This window comes from Pan paniscus, chromosome 1, assembly GCF_029289425.2.
Source record: "Pan paniscus chromosome 1, NHGRI_mPanPan1-v2.0_pri, whole genome shotgun sequence".
NCBI lineage: Eukaryota > Metazoa > Chordata > Mammalia > Primates > Hominidae > Pan > Pan paniscus.
Genome location: NC_073249.2, coordinates 68410876 through 68428675, shown reverse-complemented (window position 1 = coordinate 68428675; position 17800 = coordinate 68410876). Strand labels below are relative to the sequence as shown.

Below are 17800 nucleotides of genomic sequence, written 5' to 3'. Positions count from 1 at the left end.
CCATGGGGAGAGAGAGAGGGAGATCGTGGGGAGAGGGAGAGGGAGGGGGAGGGGAGGGGGAGGGGGAGGGAGAGGGAGTGGGAGAGGGAGAGGGAGAGGGAGCGATTTCAGGTCTTATGTTTTGGTCTTTAATCCATTTTGAGATGATTTTTGTGTATAGTGTAAATTAAGGGTCCAGTTTCATTTTTTTTTTTTGCCTGTGGATATACAGTTTTTCTAGCACAATTAATTGAAGACACTGTCCTCTCTCCATAGTGTATTCTTGGTGGCCTTGTCAAAAATTAGTTGACTGTCTATGCTTTGAATTATTTCTAGGCTCTCTATTCTGTTCCATTGGTTTATGTGTCTGTTTTGATTATTATAATTTTGTAATATAATTTGAAATCAGGAAGTATGATGCTTCCAACTTTGTTTTTCTTTTTCAAGATTGCTTTGGCTATTCAGGATCTTATATGATTCCATACAAATTTTAGAATTGTTTTTTATTTGTGTGAAAAGTACCATTGGAATTTTGATAGGGATTGTGCTGAATCTGTGTATCACATTGGGTAGTGTGACCATTTTAACAATATTAATTCTTCTAACCCAGAAACATGGGAAATCTTTCCATTTATTTATGCCTTTTTTTCAATTTTTTAAATCAATGTTATATAGTTTTTAGTGCACAGATCTTTCACTTCCTTGGTTAAATTTATTCCTGAGTATTTTATTGTTTTTGATACTGTTGTTCACTTAACATAGTGTCTTCAGGCTTCATTCATGTTATATCACCAGAACTTCCTTCCTTTTTAAGGCTAAATAATATTCTATTGTATGTATATACCACATTTTGTGGTATGAGTTTAAAATTTTGCAATATAGTCCCAAATAACCTTCCAAGGAAATTGTAGAGTTTATTCATCTACCGACATAGTACCTATTTCCTTGCCTCCCTACTAATATACTGTGTTACCAAACATTTTTGGTTGACTATCTGAGAGATAAAAAATGGTATCTCCTGGTTTCAATATGCATTTCTCTTACTGTGAGATTCAACATCTTTAAAATTATTAAAAACCATTTATATTTCCATTTCTGTGAATGATTGTTTATATCCTTTGCACAGTTTCCTATTAATTTGTAGACTATTTTGTATATTAAGCAAATTAGGCTTTTGTAGTATAAATTCAGAAAATGTTTTCCTAGTTTGTAGTTTGCCTTTTGAAGGTGTTTATGTTTTTATGACAGTTTTTACACTTTTATACAGTTGAATGTATCAGTCTTTTTATTATTGTGTCTTGGTTGTATATTATTCTTACAAAGGCCTTCACAAACACAAAAATTATACTTTTTTTTTTTTTTTACTTCTAGCACTTTTCATGGCTTTATTTCTTACATTTAAATCTTTGATTCATTGATAATTAATTTTGGTAGAAGACTTGGGGGAAGGATCCTACATAATTTTTTTTACATGTCTACTCACTTGTCCCAATACTATTTATTGAATTATTCATCTCTTCCTCAGTGATCTCAAATTTAATATTTCCTATAGGTATATGGGTCTGTTTCAGCATTTTCTATTTTATTCTGTTGATTAATTTGTTTATTCATATGCCAGAATACAGGTTTTAATTAATGCGATTTTATAATATGCCTTAATATGTTGTATGGCTAGTCATTTTTGATACATTTCTTTTTTGAATTTTTTGGGATAATGTTACTTATTTATTCTTCCACATGATCTTTAAATTAAACTTACCTAGCTCCTCCACAAAATTTATTGGTAATTTTTTTGAGAATAAATTTACATCTTTATGATATAAAGTTTCTTTATTCATGAATGTGGTATGATTTTCCACTTGTTCAAGTTCTTCTTTTGTGTCTTTAAATAGTATTTAAATTAAAAGCTTCTTCATCCATCTTGCATATTTTTTATTAAATTCATTCCTAGGGTTTTGTTTTTATTTTTTATTACAGGGTTCCACATTGTTAACTAGTAGAGATCTTATTGTGCTGATAGAAACTTAGTTTCTACCCTCCTGGCCTAGGATGTTATGAGTGTCCCTCAAGGAAAAATTCCCCCAAATCCTGCCACTTACTCCAAATTTGGCTGATGATTTACTATCTGCTTTTACTTTCTGAGTAGTGAATGTGTTTCAGGCCCATCAATATCATCTTACATTTGTCTACAAACTATTTTATATATGTGATTTCATTTGATCCTTACAATTACCTTGAGATGTTGACAAAGAGGGTGTCTCTTTGTGTCCATTTTGAAGTGGAAGTAATTGACCCTTGGCAGATTAAGAAGCTTGCCTGAGATCACACAGGTAAGGAGGGACCAGGAAGAACTCAGGCCTCTTACCTTCCAGTCCAGGTTCTTAAAGTTACTCCTGTGTCCTGATGGTGGTCCTGCCCTCCTATTCCACCTCCGAGAGGAGCACCTTCCTGCCTTGCCTTTTATGATTGCTCCTATTCCAGTCTTCCCTCCCCAAAGCCTTGGCCTTGCTGCTCTGGGTCTGTGCAGGGAAGTGCTTCAAAATGCTTGGAGCACACCCCACAGTCCGGCTGGAAGATATTGAGGTCTGGTGCTGGCTTCTGCTGCTCTCTGGATGTTTACTGCAGCAGCAGTGAGGAGAGTTTGTCATTCCTAGAGGTTGCATTGTCAGGTTGACACCCAGATTGTCTCATGCTGCTGCCTTGATTTCTTAGAGAATAATGAAACACCCCCACCTTCCTCGTCCCTTGTCTAGACGAGGATTAAAGGCAGCCTCCCTTATTCTCCCACTTTAGCAAGGGTTGGCTGTGCTCTGAAGAGGGTTCAGTGTTCTCTGCCTCCCAGGGAACCTTCTCCTGGGCTTCAGCTCAACCAGCCTGCAAGGGGCACACAGCCCTCTAGCACACCAGAGACCAGCCCTGCATGGGCCCAACATGAAACCCTTGGCCTAGGGCACAGGGCACAGAGTTTCAATCAGTGTTAATCTCCTGCCTCTCTTCTTTCCTTTATTCTTTTTCTGTTGTTCTCAAAAATGTTCACTGCTGTCTACTCTACTCCCTTCTCCCAACTGCCACTGGACTACTTACATGGCTATTTTTCCTGGGAATTCATTTATTCATCCATCCATCCATTCATTCAAAAAAGTTTTACTGAACGCTCACTCTGTGTCTGACAAGATTCCAGGTGCTGAGAATACAGCAGTGAACAAGATAAAGGTGGGAGGAGATAAACAACAATCAAGTAACTAGACAAGTAAATAAGACTCTTCCCACAGTGACAAGTTCCTGGAAGGAAACAGGACAAGGGTGTGTGGAAGAGGGAGATTTGGGAGTGTCTTCCAAATGAAGTGGTCAAGGGAGTTGTCTGAGGAAGTGATATTTGACTCTAGACTTGAATGGTAAGAAGGGGCCAACTATGTCAAGACCTGGCAGAAGAGCATTCTAGGCAAAGGGAAGGGCAGGTACAAAGGCCCAGAGGTTGACCCAGGCGTGGCATGTTCCAGAGGCTGGTGAGGCATTAGTGCTCTGGGCAAGGGGGCAAGGGGAAGAAGAGGAGGTCAGAGGAGGAAGCATAGCCTTATAAAGCATTTGGATTTTCAGTATGATAAGATGATTTTTGGAGAATTTTAATCAGAGGAGTGACAGGCTCTGATCTATGTTTAAGACTATTTTGGCACCAAGAGACATATCAAACTGCTTGTAGCAACATTATTCATAATAGTAAAAAAAAAAAAACCCTGGGAATTACTCAAATGCCCATCAACAGTAGAATGGATAAATAATAGATTGTCATATGACAATAAGAATGAACAAACTATGGCTACACACACGGATGAATTTCCTAAATATCATGCTGAGGGAAAGAAGCCCAACAGAACAGAATCCTTGCCGTCTGATTCCATTTGTGGAGACTTCAAGTTCCAGCCAAAACCCAGACTAGAGCTTTTAGGGATGCATGTTTGGGTGCTTTTAGGGATGCATGGTTGGGTGATAAAATATAAGAATAGTCAAAGAAGTGCTTACCTCGAAAGCGTGGATAGTGGTTGTCTTTGGCAGAGAAAGAGGACCACTGATAGAGAACACAAAGTGGGCTTCAGAGTAGAACTGGTAATGTTCTATTTCTTGACCTTGTGGGTGCTTCCACATGGCTCACTTTGTATGGTTTTGTTTTGTACACTTTCCTGCTTATATATTCACAACAAAAAGGTATAGAAACTTCACTTTGGCTGCTGTGTGACAAATGGGTGGCAGGGCATCAAGAGCCAGGGGAGAGGACTATCCCTTAGTGGGCTGCCAAAATCACAGGACAGGGGGTGGTATATTGGGAGGTATTTTGGTGGTGACAGCCACAGGACGTGCCCACAGATTGGCTGTGGTTGGTGGTGGTGATGAGGGAGGCATCAATTAGGATGCCTCCTGGAACTTGGCTTGAGCAACTGGGTAGATGGGGGTCCATTCACTGACAAGGAGAAGACTGGGGTGGAGGAGGCTGGAGGGAGAGAGAAAGAATGCTGCTTTCGTTCTGTCAAGTTTGAGAGGCTGATATGGGCTGGATGGTGTCCCCTCCAAATCTCATGTTGCCATGTGACCTCCGGTGCTGGAGGTGGGCGTAGGGGGAGATGTTTGGGTCATAAGGATCGATTCCTCATGAGCAGCTTAGTGCTGTCCTCATGATAATGAGTGAGTTCTTGCTCTACTAGTTCACGTGAGATCTGGTTGTCCAAGTGACTGTGGCACCTCTCCCCTCCTTGCTCCCTCTCTTGCCATATGAGGCACTGGCTGCCCCTTTCCCTTCTACCGTGACTGTAAGCTTCCTGAAGCCCTCACCAGAAGCAGATGCTGGTGCTATACCTCAGGTACAGAGTGCAGAATCATGAGCCAAATAAACTTCTTTCCTTTTTAAATTACCCTCAGCTGTTTCTTTATAGCAATGCAAAAAATGGACTAACCCAGATGTGTATTATGCATTTAAGTGGAGAAATCAAGGAGGCGACAGCTTTCTGACTGGCTAGTTGGCCTCTAGCCTGGCCCCTTGCATTGCATCCTTGCATCCTTGGCCCCATGGTTCCCATGACCTCTCTAAAGAGGAAACCTGGTGATGCCCTGTCTCCTCTCAGAATTGTCCCTATCACCCAAAGGATAGAAAACAAATTCCTCATTGTGGCCCCAAGCCTGTGCCTGGGTGGTCTGCCTCCCCGGCTTCTCCTCTCCCCTCCCTGGCTATATAAAAGGACAACAGGCCCTTCCCTTGTCCCTACCCCCCTCACCTGGCTACTCTTGCTCACCCTTCAAATCAGCTTGCATACCTGTTTCCACAGGAAGTTGTTCCTGCCAAGAAGCCTTTCTCAGCCCCACAAACAGAGTCAGGTACCCTCCTGTGTTCTCTCAAACTTCCTTTTAGTTAGCTCTCCTGTTAGCTAGCAGTCACCCCACTGCTCTGGAAGAATCTCTTCACTTCCATCTTCTCTGTGCAACTGTAAGCTACTTGAGGGCAACAGTTGGGTCCTGTTTACAGCTGGATTCCAAGCAGCTGCACGTACCTGTCCAGGCAAACTCTCTTTCCACTAACACTGCTTGCTAAATCAGTACATCAAACGTACCTCCGTACACATTCCAGGCACTGCTCTTTCTCTCCACCCAAAACATGCTTGGTCTTGCTACGTCTACAAGGATCCTGTCTTGGGCTGAAAGGCTAAGGCAAACCCTCGGCAGGGAGAGGACATGGGAAGTTTGGTGCTGTCTCTAAAGTCTCCTGAGATGGCAGATGCTTTCCTGCCTCAGGGTCTTGAAAGGTCACCAAGGAGGAGGCAAGGAAAGAGAAACAACATTCAGCCTTTCTGCCACCCTCAGAGACAAAAATGACTGAATAATTGCCTCAGGGGAAAACCAGGGGTCTAAGCAGCTGGAAATGCTCTTTGCCCTAGGGACACACTTGGCAAGGACAGTGGAATTACACTGTGGCATCATCCCTGCCTAACAGCCCACCTCCACTTGACATGAATGTTGGAGGAGTCCTTAGTGGAAAAGGAACCACCCAGAGTGCAAGATAGAGGGCCCTTTCTTGGCTGATAGCACTGAGGCCCCCGGGCTGGCCATCGGCCTGGGAACCTGAAGTCTTTCTTTTAATTACCTGCTGGCAAAGCCCCAGTTGCCTCTGGTTTACACTGGCTGGGTTAGCCCAGGGAGCTAACCAGCTCTGAGGCCATTCTTGTAATTATGCCACATCCCTTCCCCTGCCCCACCATTCCTAGGTGGCCAAGGTATGATACGTTGAATTTCATGCCTGTCAGAAAAAGGTGATCCAGGCCAGACCCTGGAGGTAAAGACAGTGAGTGGGGCAGGCAGGACTCCTGCAGTCTTAGCCAGCTCCCTGTTACCCACCTCAACAGAGGTGCCAGCGCCAGAAGCCCCCTGCCTCAGCTGCAGCCTGGGTGCCTCCTTCAGCAGGGTCTGCACACCTAGCTGGGCTCTGCTCCTTGGAAGGCAAAGCCAGGGAGAAGCAGCTTTGCAGGGTGAGCCGTCATCGGCTATGCTGATTGATGCTGATTGCATTGGAGTGCTGGTAGCTATTTGCTTGTAAAGCCTCCTAATAAGAGTGCCACAGACCCTGGGGTGAGATGATCTCACAGTCAGTGTGAATTTGAGTGACAGGAAACACTGGCGGATGAAGGGCTGGCTGCACATGGAATTGCTGCATTTCTTCTTATGGTTCAATGTGGCCACATGCCGAGTTGCTGAGTTGGGGGGCCAGGGGGCTGCGCCTGGGGCATGAGTGGCTACCGAGAAGGCTCTAGGCCTAAAATAACTCCCCAGGGTCTGCTGGCTTTGGGTCTTTCTTGGGCATGTGGCTGTGTGACTGCAGGGCTGCTGTTAGAATGTCAGGTCAGTCTACTGGCGGAGAGGAGACATAGATGAACACGCTGGCAAGTTTGGGCTTCTCAGTGGAGAGCGGGGCTCATCGAGGACTGGAAGAGGTGTTCGAGATGAGCTATCCAACAACCCTCATTTTACAGATGCACAAACTGCGGCCCAGGAAGGGCAGATGACTTGCTCATTTCCCCGCTTCTTGAGTGGCTGAGCCAGGCTTGTGCCTAGCTCTACCTTCTGGCCAAGGACCGTCTGACAGAGGCAGGAGTCGGGGCTCCAGGATTACTGAGTACTGTGGGAGGAGGGGAGAGAGTGGCCACAGGAAGGAGGGGCTGCAGGCACCGAGGGTGAGCTTCAGCTCCCCACAACGTGTCCAGGGTAGTCTCCTCACAGCTCTGTCTCAGGCAGGACCAGGTGTTTCTGAGGGGCAGACCATAGATGGCCAACCGGACGTGCAAGATTGAAGGCTGTCACGCTCTGGCAGGATGTGGAATGGAGACCCCTGCACAGCTGAAGGGGCGCAGCAGGACGGCAGGAGTGCTGGGGGGCACTGAAGGTCAGCGAGGGCCGAGGGTTCCCTCTGGAGGGCACCCACACCAGAACTTCTCTCTGTGTGCTTCCTTAGATGTCTCCATAGTTCTGTCCCCAACTCCTTTCAGATCTTTTCTCAAAAGTCATTTTCTCTGGAAGATTTTCCTGGGTCATTCTTTCTCCAATACATTTCTCTGCTCTAGTTTTTCTCCTTAGTCCTTATCACCATGTAAAGTGCCATTTGTTGTACTTTAAAAACATTTCCCATATTGTCTGTATCTCCATGAGAATGTAGGCTACAGAAGGATAGGGATTTTGTCTGATTTGTTGCCAGTACAGTGGGCAGCCCCCAGTGGAAGGGAGAAGGCCATCAATGGATGCAGCCTGAATTTATTTTGAGACCTTGTCACTTCCCCATCACTTGTAGGCTACATTGTAGGTCCCTGTTCTTCCTAATCAATTCAGGTTACTTTACCTTTTCTCAGTCCCTCCTGGCAATTCTCTGGGGCGGGGTTCCATTCCCTTAGGACCCTTCTCTAAGGGGAGTCAGCCAATCTCAGGTGTGTCAATGTCTTTACCTTTATTACCTTTTAACCAGGGGCTCTTGGGATCACATTCCCTTCATGCAAAGGGCTGGATCTTTAATGACGGGAATTGGAGGCACCATGGGCAGGGACAGGGAGGCACCTGGCATCAAGCCTCCCTGGGTTGCCTCTTAGATACTGGGACGAAGTAGCTGCTGACTCCTGCCTTGGGGCCACTGCTTGGACCATAAGGAAGTCTCTCTATGGAAGCAAACCCCAGGTGGTGTGTTTTGAGGAGAGCATGCCCTGCATCTGAGGTGCAGAGTCCTCTAAAAACTTCCTGAGAGCAGAGCCAGGCACCTAGTAGGTGCTCAGTCACTGACTGACAGTCTTGGGCTAATCACGGAGGACCACGCCTTTTCATGAAAACATCTCATCTCAGCACTGCCTTCCTGTTAGCACCAAGGAAATCTTCACTCACCACGCTTCCTGCATTCAGATCCCGTGCCATCCCCCATCACTTCGAAGAATGGCCACCACATTACTGTATGCGCACCAGGATCACAGAAATGCAGCCTCCCGCAGGCTTGTCCCACAGACGGTTTGTTTCGCTTCTAACCTGATTTCTCTTAGGGTTTGTCTAATTTTCTATAAAGCATGACTGTTCATGGAGCCAGAAAGTCCCAGGAACCTTCCCAAGCTGAAGAGATACAAAGCAGGCAATGGAAGAATCAAAATCTGTCTGCATATTCTTCCTTCCCTGTCTTTCTTTTTTCCTCCCATCCCCAGATGGTGGTTTGGTGTTTTTGTCTATGAATCAATGTGCAGCTTGTTTCTGCACAGCAAGGCAGATAGAATTCCTACTAGAGAAGCTCTTGCCCAAAGAGCATCAGGGCCCCCTCCCTCCATCTCCACCCTGAACTCCAGACCCTGCAGGCTCTGGGATTGCCCATTCGAAAGGCCCATGCCTGCCTCTGCACCCACTCCTCCTCCACCAGTGACTCGGGGTTTGTTGTGACTCAGGCCTTTATTCACATTGCGTGTTTCAGTCATTTGTGGGGCTTGTGACAGTCTAAACTCAATGACTGTGTCAGCCATTGTGGGTGATGGAATTGGTGACAGCAAGTGGGCCTCAGCCTGCTGGGTGGGATGGGGGATAGCCCCTTCACCACGAGGAGTTTTTCTGAGTGTTGTGCCCTATCAGGCTTCTGGTGAGAAGTGCTCTAAGACAGTAAATATTTCCCCTTTTTATCAAGAAATAACAATATCCCAGTTGAAGGTGTAAAAGGCAATTTGCATAGGCGTTAATTATTGAGGCTGCACAGCAGCTCTCCTTGGGGCACCATCCAGAGGTGGCTCACAGCCAGGAACACAAAGGATCCTCTCTGGGAGTGCAGCCAGGGCCAGGCCTTCCACCCAGGCTTGGTTCCTGAAGTGAGCAGTTGGAGCTGAACATCCTGACAACAGACTTAGTCCCATTCCTTGAAGCCATGCGTCTCATGGAGGGTGGTATTGATGCCAGTTGCAGCTCAGCACTGAGCTATCCTGGGAGCTTCGATGGGGTCTCGGTGGACAGATGGACTTGCAGTTGAGATGGGGGGTCATTTCATTCCAGATGTGGGCACGCTTTGTCATGGGGGTCAGCAGGGCTGGTCAGCATGCCCAAGGTCAGCATGGGGGAGGGTATCAAATCAGGTCGCATCTAAACTTAGAGCTTCCAAGCCTGAGGTCTCTGTGAGTCTGCATCTCACCTTTCCCTCCCCTTCCCCACATCTAGTGCATTCCCCATTTCACAGTCAAAGAAAGCGTGAGTGATCTGAGGAGCTGACTTAGAGGGTCAGTATGGTTTGCTAATGGCAGTTCTGCTGTTATCATCTTGGTGATGAGCCTTGATACAAGCCACTGAGTCTCCAGATCTCATTAACCATTGCCATGCTCCTGGGAAGCTGTGTGAGGTGGTGATCAACTGTGTATGTGTTGGGTGAGTGTATTGTTGCCTCAGTGGTTTTTGTGCCTTCTAGTATTTACTGCACACTCTCTTCTAGGAGATCCAAGCCAGATGTCCAGGAAAAGGGTGAATTCTCCTTTCTCCTCTTACATGCTCCAGACTTGAAAGCCATATTCTGCTTTCAGCTGCTCTACTGGGCATCTGTGCCTGGAGACATCGATGTCTACTTACAACTTAGGAGAGCACTGGGCAGTAGAGCCTGTGGGGAGCAGCAGTGAGTTCTCATATCCTCATTTCACAGAGGAAGAGCCTTCAGTGAAGGCACGATGGGATGTGGCCAGGTCCTACAGCCAGACAGTGGTAGGGGCAGGACTGGAACTTAGGACCCAGCATGAAACTCCCTATCCAGTGCTTGTCCCACCAGCCATGCCGTTCTCCTGGGCAGAGACAGCAGAATGGTTAGTAGGCAGTCAGGGGGCTCCTCAGATAGCAGCATCCTTGGGGAGCTCTTGGGGACCCACAGGAAGAGCAGGGAGAGGGCGGGCTTGGGTGGGCTGCTGTTATGGGACAGAGAGAAGGTGCAGAGAAGCATCACAATGTGGAATAAAATTGGCCCTTGGTGGAGTTGATGCCTGTTTTCTGTTTGGGTGGGGACAGAAACACAGGTCCCCTGTGGGGCTTGTCCAAGGCCACAAAGGTCAACTAAACCTGGACTCAAATCTTGGCTTGCCAAGGAGCAGGCAACGTTTGCTCTCACTGTGTACTGGGCTGGGGAGACTTGAGAGGAAGCCTCAGGGAGCCCCAGTCTTGTTGGGAAGAACAGCCCTGCCCCAAGGGAGACAGGGTACATTTCAGGGCTAAATTGTGTTCTATGAAAACTCCCAAGTGCTGGAGGAGTTCAAAGAGGGGAATGAAGCAGTGACATTGAAAGGGAAGACAATAGAGAAGGGAGGCCTTGAACTGAAGCCCGAAGGAAGGTGAAATGAGAGAGACAGTGAGGGGGTGAGGGCTGCCAGGGTGGGAGTGCCTGCAGCAAAGCAAGAGGCGGGGCTGGGCCTGAGTTACTGAGACAGGCCTGTGTAGGAAGTACTCCACGCTGTGTAGGGAGGACTCAGGCCTGTGTAGGGAGGACTCTGGGCTGTGTAGGGAGGACTCCACGCTGTGTAGGGAGGACTCCAGGCTGCATAGGGAGGACTCAGGGCTGTGTAGAGGGGACTCAGGGTTGTGTAGGGAGGAATCAGGGCTGTGTGTGTGTATAGGGGTATTGTGGACGAGCCTCCAAGAAATGTGAAATGGAGCAAAGTTGGGAAATTTGAATTCTGGCCTCCACTCTTACCAACAACTGTGTGACCCCAGGCAAGTCACTGTCTTCTCTGCACTCAGTATCCTGGGGTGTAGTTGGCCTTTCAGACCTGATCCAGCCTCAACTTCTGAGATATTCTGGGTAAAGAACCTCGCCTCCTCAACTTTGCTGTCCCTGAGTGTGGAGAGGAAGGGTGTTGCACCCTGTGACCCCTGCACCCTGGCCAGGAAGCTGCCTTGGAGCTGCTTGTGTTTACTGGGGGAAATTTAGTGGGCTCTTAGGAGCCTGATGCTCTCAGCAAACCAGAGCCTGAATTAATGCTTTAATTATCCAGGCAGCCTTCCCTAAGGCCCCGTTCTCCATTTTAATTTTGGGAAACTCACGCAAGTGATATTCTTCTTCTCTTGATCTGTCATCAGTCAGGCTGAAATCACTCCCGTGGAGCCTTGGCGGAGGATGTGTGTCCTGGCACTGAGAGCCCTCCGTCATCCAGAGCTGGGTGGTTCCCGCAGCTGCTCCCCAAGAACAGGGCAAAAAGGAGATCAAGTGGAGCCCTGCTCCTCTGGGGCTTTAAGCACCCCTCCTCTTTTCTACTGCTCTTTTTCTGCTTCCTCTCCTCTCCTCTCTCCTTTTATAACCAAGGGTGGGAGACTTGGGAGTGTCAGCTGGCTCCACGTCTCCAATGGAACCTCACAAGGACTCGCAGAGCTCAGCTTGCCCAGGACTGAGACAATGTTAGACGGAATGAGTCCCTTGGCAGCATTGGTCATGTGCTTGCACTAACCTTGACCCCTGGGTGTCAAAGTAACTCTAGTCAGCACTCCTACAGGAGGCATTTCCACCCAGACTGGGGCTCTGTTTCAACAGAGTCGTGGCCCCATGACTCAAACTTGGAAATCATCAGAAATGCCCACCCTGCTTTGCCTCATATTCTCCCAATTTTTTCCCACCTACAACCTTATATAGTTAAGGGATTAATTAGTTAATTGAGCAAGTATTTGTTGGGTGCCCACCATTTACTAGGCACTGTGCTGGTGCTGAGGGCGCAGGGGTGAACAAGACAAATGCAGTCCCTGTGCTTTGGGTGGGAGGAGGCAACTGAAAAAAGGCAATGAGCAAATGATTGAGCAAGTAAATGAGCAAATAAGTAAAACAATGATAAATGGTGGTAAGTCCTATGAAGAAAACACACAGAGGCAGAGAAAAACAGGAGGGGACTCTTTTGGAGACTGGGTTAGGAAAAGACCCTTTCAGAGGTGACATTTAGGTTTAGACCAAAGAAGGAGCCAGCCATGTGAAGAGCTGTAGGAGCAGGATTGCAGATAGAGCCAGTGGCTGGGGCTGGGAATACCTTGAGGAGGACGGGTAGGTCTGAGCTCCTTACTCCTGAGCCGTGGGGGGATCCAGGCAGGATAGGTGGCTCACACAGTGGGGAGTGGATGTGCTGAGTCTCAGCCACCTCAGCATCTAGAGCTGTAGCCCCACGGCTCAAGAAGTGCTCAGAGTCCATAAGTGTATCACGGAATATGGTGGGGAGAAGAATGGTCCTACCCTGGACTCTCTGAGGTGGAGGAAGATGGCCACAAGTTCCCCAGAGTGACAGAACTTTGGTTTTCCAGTATGGAGATAAAGTGATTTGGATGTTGTATTCATTTCCTGTGTCTGCTGTAACAAATTACTACAAACTTCATGGCTGACAGCAACAGAAATTTGTTCTCTCACCGTTCTGGTGGCCAGATGTCCTCAATCAGTATCACTGGGCTGAAGTCAAGGTGTCAGCTGGGCCAAACTCCCTCTAGGGGCTGTAGAGGAGAATGTGTTCCTTGGCTTTCCCAGGTTCTGGTGGCTGCTGGCATTCCTTGGCCTGTGACCACATCACTCCCATGTCTGCCTCCACAGTCACATTGCTGTCTCCTCCTCTGTTGTCATATCTCCCTCTGCCTCTCTCGTAAGGATATTTGTGATTGCATTTAGGCCCATCCAGATAAATCCAGGATAATCTCTCCATCTCAAGATCCTCAACTCAATGACGCCTGCAATGTCTCTTTTGCTATATTAGGGTCATTTATGGATTCTGGAGACTGGAATGCGAGCATAGTTGGCTGTTATTCAGCCTGCCACAGATGAGATGATAAAAGGAAGAGGAGGAGGAGGTGAGTGGGGGCAGTGAGGGCATAGTCCATGCACTTGCAGCATCTGGAGTAGATAGTGCTGGACATTCAATATGCTCTGGTAAAATGCTATCAGAGAATCCTGCCATCAGCTGGAGGTGACAGGCCTATACTTGATTATGTCACCAGCTGTGATATTTTAATTTTTCATAACATCTTAATCCTGTCATTCCCAGGAGAGGATTTGATCAGCAGGAAAGAGGGATGAGAAGTTTGGGGTGGCAGAAGCCCTGGGCCTTTCAGTAGCATTGACTCTTATAAAAAGCCTTTTGACGAGGAGTAAAAGGGCGGAGAGCAGTGGGAAATGACGGCATCCAAGTGAGTGGTGGTGAGAGTGGGTGGGGAGGGGTGAGTACTTCCGTTGGCATAACAGGGTCCTTGGCTGGCTTTAGTTCTGAGTTACTTGTTGGTAGGTTTTAAGAATTGATGGAGTTAAATAATTATGAGACAAGATCAAGTAAATAAGCAAAGAATATTGTTTTTCTTAGATCTGTCAAAGAAACCATAAGGTCTCCTACCTAGACAGTCTTTCTAGAAATATTGAATTTCTCTTTATTATTTCTGAAGTTAAACAAGAATAAATTTGAATAATTAATGCATTGGTCTCTCTCTTCACCGCCTCCTCTGCCACTTGTTAGTGTCTAGATCATCTTAAGGTGCTGAGAGGAAAGAAATAGATCAGAGAAGTGGCAAGGCAATTTGGAGACATCAACTAAATTGCTTGCCTGGTTTGTGGGTGGAGGTGGTGGTTGTGATTGGAGGGTGCGGGCTCTTGACTGTAAGTGCCTGGGGGACTGTGCCAGTGTCTCTTTGATCTGTCTCAGTGCAGGACTCAGGTTGATGAGACCTTTCAAATAAGATCGACTCCCTGATTGGGCTGGGGAGTAGGGCTTAGTGTGGGCTGCAAGAGAGGAGCAGATGGGCCGGCTCCAGGAAGAACTAGTGAACTAGTTCTGACCTGAGGGAGGGCAGGTCAGGGATTTGGATTGACCCTCAGTGCCCAGTCAGTGTGGCCTCTGTGGGCTTCAGTCATGCTGCCCCGGCTTCTGGACAGCTGCTTGTTATTGGCTGTGCTGCTATTTGCTGTATCTAACACAGATCGTTGCCCACACATATTGGGAATTAATGGGATGACTGGTTACCTGGCTTCTGATGAACCAATGACCTCCTCCACTAACCCTGATGGGCCTGCAGGACATCATCTCCCTGAGATCCTTTGAGGGGCCCATTTATATATCCCACAGCATTTAATGGGGGCCTACTGTGGGTCAGGCTCTGGGGATACCACAAACATGGTTCAGGCTTGGTCCCCAAGTTTGTCCAGTCGGAGAAACAGACAAGTGTTAGGCAATCACTACAGAGTGCTTCAGTCCTGAGTGCAGGGGGATCTGAGAACACAAAACCCAGGGCTGAGAGTTAAGGGTGGCTTTCTGGAGGAAGTCACATCTGCTCTGAAGTCTGAAAGATAACTTGGGATTAGCCAAATGAAAGGGGAACATTCCAGATAGTAGGAAAAAACATTGACAAGCTCTTGAGAGAGAGAGAGCATGATGTGTTTGGGGAACCATTAGTAGTCTGGCATGAATATGCTGTTGGGTGATGGATGGGGGTGGGAAGAGATGTCAGTGAACCATGCATGCTAGACACTTTGGATGGGGCATTAAGGAAATGGGTTCTGAGAGAGTTTAACAGTGTAAATAAACCATTCTTTCCAATGCATCCCATTGGCTAAAGCAGTCACAGATCCACCCACCTAGATTCAAGGGATGAGTGGGAACATAGATAGATTCTACCTCCTGAAAGAGGGAGTGCTAACATATCTGTGGCTACCACACTGAGGAAGGAAGGTAATGGAAGGTTGTAAAAGGCAAGACTATTCTTACTCACAGGCAAGGAATTTGAAGAGATTCCCTGTCTGTTAGAGTTAATAATTATTTGCTATGTACCTGTATTGCCATACTGGGTTGCTAAAAATAGAAAGGTTTCCACACATTTTAGTAAACAGCCACTTCTCTGAGCCCCTGAGTGTGGTCTAATTGCCTTGCTGCCTGACTCGGTTCCTCCCCTGGGACACACAAATTGGAAACGTACTTTATTTATATAGTATTTACATTGAATATCTATCTCTATATCAGACTGGCAGCTGACTAAGGGCAGAGGACTTTTTTTTTTTTTTAAACAGTCTATCGTAACAGTGCTTGCCACATCGTAGGCACTCAATCAGCATTTGAATAAATGAATGAAACCAATATGTATCGGGTACCCATCATGAGCCAGGCACATTCTGGGCCTAGAGCAAGAGAGATCATAAGCAAAATAAATAAGTAAAATCTACAGCATGTTAGATGTGGACTCCTGCTATGGAGAAAATCTGGGGCCGAGGACAAGGAGTGGCAGGAAGGACTTGCTCTTTTAAATAGGGTGCTCAGGGATGGCCTGCTGAGAAGGTGACTTGAGTGAACACCTGAAGAAATGAGTGAATGGGCTTACACAGTTGATCGGTGTGGGGGGCACTGTGGAGTCCACCTTGTTAGAATCAATACCTTCTGTACCAGTTTCCTGTGGTTAGAAGGGTCTTAATTAGAGATTCTTCTCTATGGTTCAGGTTGTCTGCACCTTCCCACAGTGCACATGGCTCCATCCCTTCAGAGGGACACTGAGCTGCAGGTCTTGCTACAGTTCCCACCCGCAGAGTAGTTTTCATGGAGGGAGACAGGGAAAAGGGCAGTAGAGCCTTGGTTCCGGGAAGGTTTTAGGGAGGAGAGGGTTTGGGGGGATAATGGGTGAGGGCAGGGGTGCCAAGGTCCACTGTGGAAAGGGGAAAAGAGAGGGAGGCAAAAAAGGAGGATTTTGCCTATGAAGAAACCAAACCAGAAAATTAAAATGGCCCACCCCAAGCCTGGTGAGTAACATGAACCAGCGAGGTTAAGGACCTTAGCAATACTTGCAGGAACTCAGGCTGTGCTCAATTGTGCAATGAGAGCAAAGAGGGCCAGCACACAGGCAGAGCCTGCTGGTGCCTGCCCCACAAGGAAAGCTGAGACCCACTGTCAGAAAACACAGAGAAAGGTGCAAATTTCTCAATATACATAAAATAGTCCCTGGGGAAAGAGCCCAGTGGGCTGCCTAAGCCAGGCAGGGCCCGTCTGCTTGCCTGGGTTTGGATCCTTGGATCCTGGTCCCACCGTGAACTAACTGGGAGACCCAAAGCAAACTCTTCATCCTTTTAAGCATCAGTTTCCTCATCAGAAAAATATGGAAAAATAATGAGACCTCCCTCATAGGGTGGCAATGAGGGTTGCATTAGACAATGAGTACAGGCCGGGCATGGTGGCTCATGTCTGTAATCTCAGCACTTTGGGAGGCCCAGGCAGGTGGATCACTGGAGGTCAGGAGTTTGAGACCAGCTTGACCAACATGGTGAAACCCTGTCTCTACTAAAAATACAAAAAATAGCAGTGCATGATGGCACGTGCCTGTAATCCCAGGTACTCGGGAGGCTAAGGCAGGAGAATCACTTGAACCCGGGATGGGGAGTTTGCAGTGAGCCGAAATCACACCAACACACCCCAGTCTGGGTGACAGAGTGAGACTCCATCTCAAACAAAACAAAACAAAACAAAACAAGACAAACCAAACCAGACAATGAGTACAAAGTACTTAGCCCAGGGCCCATGATTAAGTGCTCATTTTATTGATAATTTTTTAAAAATATGCAAAGGCCCCCTTTAAAAGAGAGCTTTGCACTGCAATGCTTGTTTACAGAGCAGCAGCTGTGTGACAGTCACTGGAGGACAGGGGATGTTAAAGCTGAATTGATAGGAGGCGATACTGAGAGTGGAGGCATCAGACAGGAAAGTGAAGCATCTCAGGGACTGTGCAGCAAACCAATGGGGAATGAAGACCCAGTTTGTAAGGCAATTAATTTGCATACTACTCTGTGATCCAAAAGTTCATATAATATTAAAGTTGTTTTAAGTGTTTCATTTCCTGTTTTCCTTTTTTTGCTCATTTTTTTTTGGCTCAAAAAATACTCATTTTTAAAAAGATTTTCATGAACACCATAAAGGCACCCCCTCCCAGGGTTCACAGCCTGACTCAGGGCCATCACAGCGCCTGGTGCCCTGCGGTAGCAGACATGAAAACTGCTCCATTAGACTAGGCTCACTGGCGAACAAGTGCTCCTGAAGACAGATTTATTAGGAATATTCTAGATGACTTAGAGGTACTTGGAGCAGAGGTATTTTTCTCTGAATTTTTAGGAAGTGGAGCATGAGGACTCAGGGGAGAAGAAAAGTAGCAGGACTCTCTCCAGCCACTGTATTCCCTGGCTGTTGCCTTCTATTCATGTGTGTGTGTGTGTGTGTGTGTGTGTGTTCAAGTTGATTGTGAGATCCTAGAAGATAGTCCCTATATCAACTGTTTGCTTTGCATCTAACCCATACTATTTCCCCTCCCCCTAGTTTAATATAAGATTTTA

The 17800-nt window shown here is 47.0% G+C and overlaps 1 protein-coding gene across 3 annotated transcripts in view; it reads left to right on the top strand.

The window, feature by feature from the left end:
• CACNA1E (calcium voltage-gated channel subunit alpha1 E) overlaps positions 1-17800 on the top strand; it is a 498274-nt gene that overhangs the window by 22651 nt on the left and 457823 nt on the right. The window lies entirely within an intron of this gene.